The 7,500-nt window shown below is 45.6% G+C and overlaps 1 protein-coding gene across 2 annotated transcripts in view; it reads right to left on the bottom strand.

Annotated features, from left to right (window-relative positions):
• Positions 1-7,500, bottom strand: part of Mhcl (Myosin heavy chain-like) — a 246,631-nt gene that overhangs the window by 232,677 nt on the left and 6,454 nt on the right. The window lies entirely within an intron of this gene.

The raw sequence follows: 7,500 nt of genomic DNA, 5'->3' as shown, positions 1-7,500 counted from the left end.
CGCACGCACACACACACACGCACACACACACACACACACGCTTCTTCCAGACTTAAGCATACTTGATTCATATTTAATTTTTTTTCGATTTAGCAGGTCTCGCACTTCGATAAGCCTTCCTGCCATTCGCGGAACTTCCCAGCAAAAAATCTCGTCACCTGATACCCCAAAGAATATATATATAATTTTTTTTTCATCCCTATTTTTTTCTGAACACGACCGAGGGGCAGGGTGCAACCTCCGTCCGGGCACAATACCCCCAGGTAATGACCGTGCAAGTAACAGGCACATACATACCACAGGTGCGCCGCATCAAGTGTCGCACGGGAAGATATTGAGCCAGGGGGGTGGGGTGGGGTGGGGGTGGGGGGGTCCCGGGGAGAGGACACCCGAGAACGGCGTAAACTTGTTGGTATTATTATGCCCAGTCACTCTGTGCACTCGCGAGCCAGGTGTTGCGCCGCTCGGTCTCTCGGTACCTGCTGCGCTCGTCTTAAAAAGTCGCACTATATCCTACCACGTTTATCTGCCTGATCACCTTTGGCTTATTCGAACCCGCACGCGAGAGGACTTCATGATTCCTTACGGACGGGTGAATAAGAGAAAAAATGGAAATGGAAGGAAAATAAATGAAAGAAATAATACAGCCAAATACATTTGTTTGAATCTCCAGCTATGTTAGTTGCAAAGATTATAACTAATACCGATTATGCTTAACAACATACAAATCCATAACTGTGATTTGAAATGTGTGACTGTTAATTAACACATACACATGCACATATACACGCAGATGCACATGCAACCGCACACATACGCACACTCGAAAACACACATACACACCCTTTCTCCCTCTCTCTTCCTCTTCCTCTTCCTCTTTATCTTTTTCTCTCTCTCTCCCCCTGTAAAGAGATTCCCATCACACATGCATAATAACATATACACAGTGCGCATAAGGCTAAGTCCAATCACATTAGAAGTCGCCAGCGATACGACCTTCCCCTCGAGGCGTAGCGCTCCACTAAAGCATGGGCACCGAGGACAAACAACTACGGGCGTGCGGAGTGAGTGGGCGTGAGCCGAGGCTACACACACACACACACACACACACACACACACACACACACACACACACACACACACACACACACACACACACACACACACACACACACACTACGATGTTGCCGCCGCCACTAGTAACAACAAGGGCGTGGATCCAGTAGCTAAGGTGACTGTGGGCGGCCGGAGCTAGCTGGCTGGCTGGGAGGGCCTTTGCGACGGGCGTGTGGGCGAAGTGCGGCCGGTTCTCCTACACAAGTGCACTCCGTCGGGACACACAAGTAGTCATCATATGGCACACCAGTCACACCACCTGCGTCCTGGCAAGGAACGCGAGGGACATGGCCAGCTGAGAGATACCTGCTTCCTCGTCAACAACAGGGAGGAGCAAACACCCGGTCCATCTGTACAAACACGAACAGGAAAAGCCAGTCACGTGGTTCTCAGTTATCTACACGACGAACAAATAAAAAAACAACAACTACAGAACACAACCTTTAAAAAAGAACTATATATAAAATAGTACAAGGGGCAAACGCATGTCCATAGGCCTACAAACCAAAGCAAAGCTAAACCACTCTACAACCTCTAAAAGATCTTCCGAAAAGCTATACCTTAAATGTTGTTATTCCATTTTTAGAATATAATCGTAGAACCATTCCATGATATTTCCTGATCTGCCATTGCATTCCAAGGAGCTGTCAACTACATCCTTCACCAACGAAGCCAGAGTCAAACCCTATTTCGACGCGACGATAAAGGAATCCGGTTAAAGGGACATTTCGACACATCGGAAAAGGAAGAGACACTTTCGGCCGCGACTTTTAACAACGGCATGAGCTCCCCCTGCGTCGCCCAAAGACACTTCGCACGCCTATAAAACAACCTAAATGCCCCCTGCACCTTCACAACGCCTCCCCCCCCCCCTCCCCCTCCCCATACAGCCGTTATACGCTCGCTACATCTCAACCACTGTGGCATTTCCTCCTCAGAGCCCCCCCCCCCCTCCCACCTATTCTCTCCTACCGAAAAATCATCCGGAAAAATGGTCGAGTCGGCAATTAAAACCGTCTCCTCGGTGTTTCCAGGCCCGGCATCTCCCAAGAAAGAGCTCACACGTACTAAATCTCTAGGAAAGTATTATGACCTGGGAATCCGGTTCCCCTACGCTGGCCAGGGCGGTGCCTCCTCGTCTATTGCTAGTTAAGAGGCACTAGTGAGATCTGGTACTACTGTGGGCGGGCACAGGACGGCTGCTACTACCCCCTAGAGCTAGTGAAAGTGCGCAGTAAGCAGCATAATAAAAAAAAAAACTTTACGATTTCAAGTTTTCCTGAAACGGCGCTATTACCTAAGCCCGCAGTGGCCTCCCAACGCGAGAAATGCTCGTTTGTGGCCAGCACTGCGAATGTCCTCCATTGCTCGGCGGCGAAGCAAATGCCATGGTTGTTGCTAGCAGGGATAGCACTGGGTGTGAGCTGAAACAGGTGCAGGATGCAGTTTGGAACTAAAATAATCGCACTCGATTAAGTCCCAACACGTCTTGGTTCTGACACATACGATAACCGACCCTATATCATGCTCGCAACACTAAATTTCCCCAAAATAGGTATATAAATTAACAAGTTTCTTAATGAACTACGGCTCATGATGAAAAGCGAATGAACAATAACTAATCCTTTCATAAAGCAAGACGTGTAATCGTACTTAGTAAAATCATAAATTCTTAAATGTACCTATCTTCAACAGATATATTTTTAAAAAATAGGTACACAGACCAGTAAAGCTAAAATAGAAAATAACATCACTAAGGGAACTTGAAACAATCACTTTCAATACCTATTAACGTAATATAAGAAGAAACCCTTAACCATTACTATGGACCACAAGCATCCCGAAAGGACCATTATCATTCTGCACTTTATAACTTTAATGACCCTATCTGAGGACGGAAACGAAATGTTAAAAGTGAACGGCACAAAACAATGCAAAAAGGAGACGTCCTCAAAAGTTATCAGACCTTCAATTAAACCTGTAATCAAGATCAAAAGGCATTCCTAACGTGCAGTCCCTCCCTCTTAAAAAATGTTCCCTCTGAAATGTAAACCTTCGAATGATTGTACATAAGGATCAAATATTCCACTGGAGCGTTAGAACCCCTGTTAAATAAGATTGAAAAACCGTCGGAGTATAACATAAATGTTAATTCAACTAGCGTCTTCATTAGCCTGATAAACTTCTGAAGGATACGCAAACTATGATATCCCCGTTATCAAAATACACTTCAAAATACACTTCTGAAAGGGCTAATGCCAGTCACAAATATTCAAAATCTTTACAACCAATTCTGAAGATGAACTTTATCACCATATCCCATAACATTAAAACATCAATCACTTCGCAACTGCATCTCGGGCAATCATGCCGCCACGAGGATCAATTTAGCGGCCAGGTCTCGCAGCGCCTGAAATTACCTGCTCACCAGGTGGGCGTCCGTAATTAAAACACTCACACCTCACCTCGCCTCCATCTGACCCAAGGCTCCCCCGCTAAATACACACTCTACAAAACACTCGCCCATTAAAGCGCACGCTCATACAGACATCAAGGGCTGCAAAACTAAGATGTTAGAGTCACGACTTCCATTCCGACCCTCTAGCAGATGGGCGTCGAGATAGGTCCTTCTAGGTTGCAAAGATCAACAGTGCTCATAAAAAAACACTCTTTATAATAACATGAAAATATATTTTATCTATCAACAGGATCTTATCGACATCTTATCTCTTGAGCCGACGACGAGCCATATGAACATGAACACGTGAAGAACAGCTGGCGGTTATCTGGTATTGCTTCGAACTTTCGCCTTTCTGGGACTGACATGGGTCAAGACGTAGGTATTCACTTTCTTTCATTCTTAAAATAGTTATAAAAAGAAACCTGTTTCGCGTTTATCATCTATAATTCCGAGACGGAAAGAAAAGGCACCTACATTTTTTTATTTTTTTTTAATACTCGTTATATCAATGAATAAAAACAGGACCCTCGGCGCTCCAGGCTGAAGCAACCAGTCATCTTTAAACAAACATCAACCAGTACAACCAAATACAAGTATCATAAAAAAAAACAAGGCCCAACCATAACCAAAGGCGACTCGGCATAGGCGAAAGGGCGAGCGCAACCATCTTCACCACCAAAAACTCTCGTTTTCGCGGGGGCAACATACGCTGCTTTCTAATGCAGGGTAATTCGTAACTTTAAAAGGGAAATGCTGGCCTGTCCTAAACTGAGGCAGTGTAATTTTCTAACATCGGTACTGATATTGTTTTCCAGTCACACATGAATTCATAAAATCGATTTATGGGTAAAAAATATCCAGGCTCACGCTTAATTCCCAGCTTTTTATAATCAGTTTAAATGAAAGACACATATTCCCTCTACTTTATTTCCCCGCTGTTTGTCCGAGAGATCGATAAATGTGAATGATATCATGTAGCAGTAAAATTTCACAGTACTTTCTGCAACTCGTGCAATAGTAACTGTGGAATCTCTTGCCTCCGTTGCACAGGGGGCCCGGTTGCACGGATCCCTGCTGTTGCAACAATCCCTTCTTGCTACGTTCCCTTCGGGCCGGAGACAAAAAGGCGGAGCTGAATTAGCGACGGCGGTTCCAAGATTTGGTCTCACTCTAACAATAATGGAATCTGAACCACACACACACACGTACACATTCACAATTACACACACACACAAAAGTAGACTGTAGTTTATTAGTAACCAACCAGGCTGAAGGAAGAAATTAGATAAAAAAAAGAAAAAAAAGCGCAGATGGCGGATGGTTGGAGAGAGCAACGAAGGGACGACGAAAAGAAGGAGAATGAAGAAAAGGAAGAGAAGACGAAGGATGACAAGAAAAGAAAACGTTAGATTCAACTTAGTTAGATCGGGTTATTTTGATAAAAATGACGAATCAAGTCAAAGTTCGTTGTAACGGGGTTGGGTTGTTTTGCCATTTTTATTTGATTCGTTTTGTTCACATTTTTTACCTGGCTTAGCCTAACTTAGCCTCGTCGAATCTAACCTAACCTCACCTTACTTACACTAAAACAACCTAGCCTAAACTAACTATGTCTAGCCTAGTCCAGTCTAGTGTGACCTAACCTTACCTTACCTAATCTGGCCTTACTTCAATTATCTATCAAAAATATATGTAACCTAATCTAACCAAACCATCCTAGTTGACTAATGAATTGACCACGGATTATCTGAACGGCAGAAGACAACCTCACCGCCCGGGAAACAAAGTGGTACCACCCCATTGGCCCCTCGAGGTTGACATGGGTTACTCTCGATACTGACTGACACTTCCTCATTGGTCGTCTCTCGTCTCAGGTCCTGCCTTGGCTACTCCATCCTCTTCTACCCCCCCTACCCCCCATCCCGCGTGTCTGTCTGTCTGTCTGTCTCTCTCTCTCTCTCTCTCTCTCTCTCTCTCTCTCTCTCTCTCTCTCTCTTTCTCTCTCTCTCTCTTTCTCTCTCTTCTTTCTCCTCCCCCTCTCCCTCTCTCTCTCTCTCTCTCTCTCTCTCTCTCTCTCTCTCTCTCTCTCTCTCTCTCTCTCTCTCTCTCTCTTTCTCTTCTCTTTCTCTCTTTCTCTTCTCTTTCTCTCTCTTTCTCTCTTTCTATTTCTCTTTCTTCCTCTTCCTCTTCCTCTTCCTTTTCCTCTTTCTCTCTCTCTCTCCTTCTCGACGCAGGGAGCACTTTCACCTTCAGATGCTTTCATTTCCACTTTCTGGCGCGTGTGCTGTTTCTTCTTGGTTGTGTTTTTTCTCACCGCTTATTATCATCATTTTTTTTCTTCTGACCGCTATTTTTGTGAATCTTTAATTCCTTGTTGATATCACACATTTCACTGAACGTGTAATGTCACATTCCTCATAGCACTAACTCCCCAAAACCTCTAAAAATATATAAACCATAAAAAAAATATTCTTTATGATTTTGATTTTAAATTCCTTGTGATCTTGAAAAAAAAATCTTAATGATCTAGCGAAAAAAAAATCTTTATGATCTTGAAAAAAAATAAAAAAATCATGATCTTCGAAGAAAAGACATTCATCCCGAAACTAACTTAGCTTCTCTTCACCGCCCCCCCCCCCCAAAAAAAAAAAAACTGACTTAGCTTTTCTTCACCGCTCCCCCCCCTCCCCAAAAATGACTTTCATCCCCTCATCCATTCCCAGAACTCCCATCACTCCGAGCATGACGCATGCCTAATGGTAATAAATAACAAATAATTAGGCGTTTCAAGCACTTACGCGCATTTGCCTAATAGCGTCTCTCCCCGAAGAGTACTAAGAGATGAGGGATGAAGGAGCGAGCTGGCCCGCGGCGAAGATAGTCAGTACCCATCTCCCTACAGCCTCCGTAAGGATACGAGGGGAGGGGCCGCCACATCCTACAGGTGTGAAGCTTGCGAGCGAATAATTTCCTGGCTACTGTCCACGCAGTCTCCACCTCATTGCTTGCTGTCGTGTGTTAGTGCTGGGCATTTAAGGAATCGGCTGTTTATTCGCTTTAGATGGATATACGAAACTTCAAATATGCTTCGCGATCTCAAGTCATCGCTGTCGGCTGACCAAATGGAAGTCTCATGAATACGTACAACGATCATCTATCTTTATCTCGCAGATTTAGCAGCATCTATACTTGGCCTTTCTTTTGAAAGCATCTCCTCTCAAACAATATCTTCATACAAGAGAGAGAGAGAGAGAGAGAGAGAGAGAGAGAGAGAGAGAGAGAGAGAGAGAGAGAGAGAGAGAGAGAGAGAAAGAAAGAAAGAAAGAAAGAAAGAAAGAAAGAAAGAGAGAGAGAGAGAGAGAGACAGTCATAAAACTGCTCCTAACTCTTCGGCCTCCCTGAGAGCTGCCTCCCAAACATAATCCCACCAGTTATGAACATTTCATCCCCCTTCCCCCCCCTCCCCCCTCTCCCCCCGCCCTTAGCTCCTCGGCGGCGGCAACCCGCGTCCAATTCCGTGTAATGCGCGCCCGGCCTAAGTCGCGGTGGTCAGCAGGCAGGGCCAGGGCCAGGGGGGAGCGCCGTGTAATAACCGTTAACGTTGTTAGCGGCAGAGAGCGTGTTATTACGGGACCCCCAACGACAGCCGCAACTATGTGCGGCACTATACATGCAAATTAACAGGCCATCAACGAGGGGGGGGAGGGGAGAAGGGAGAGGGGAGAGGGAGAGGGAGAGGGGGAGTGGGACCCTTGGGTAATCACTCTGCGCTCTCCGCCCACCATTACCGCCCCTCCGAGCCAAGCCTCCCGAACGCCCACACCAACGCCCTCGTCCACCTCTTGCACCGCCCCGATGCCCCATTACGCGGCCATTTCTCCACGCGATCGAGAGACCGAATTACTAGCCATGCCTTGCCCTCC

This window comes from Penaeus japonicus, unplaced genomic scaffold, assembly GCF_977035675.1.
Source record: "Penaeus japonicus unplaced genomic scaffold, GWHDUDI00000001_assembly GWHDUDI00000001, whole genome shotgun sequence".
Taxonomy (NCBI): Eukaryota; Metazoa; Arthropoda; class Malacostraca; order Decapoda; family Penaeidae; genus Penaeus; species Penaeus japonicus.
The sequence above is the reverse complement of the archived record's forward strand: the minus strand, read 5'-3'. Positions and strand labels throughout refer to the sequence as shown.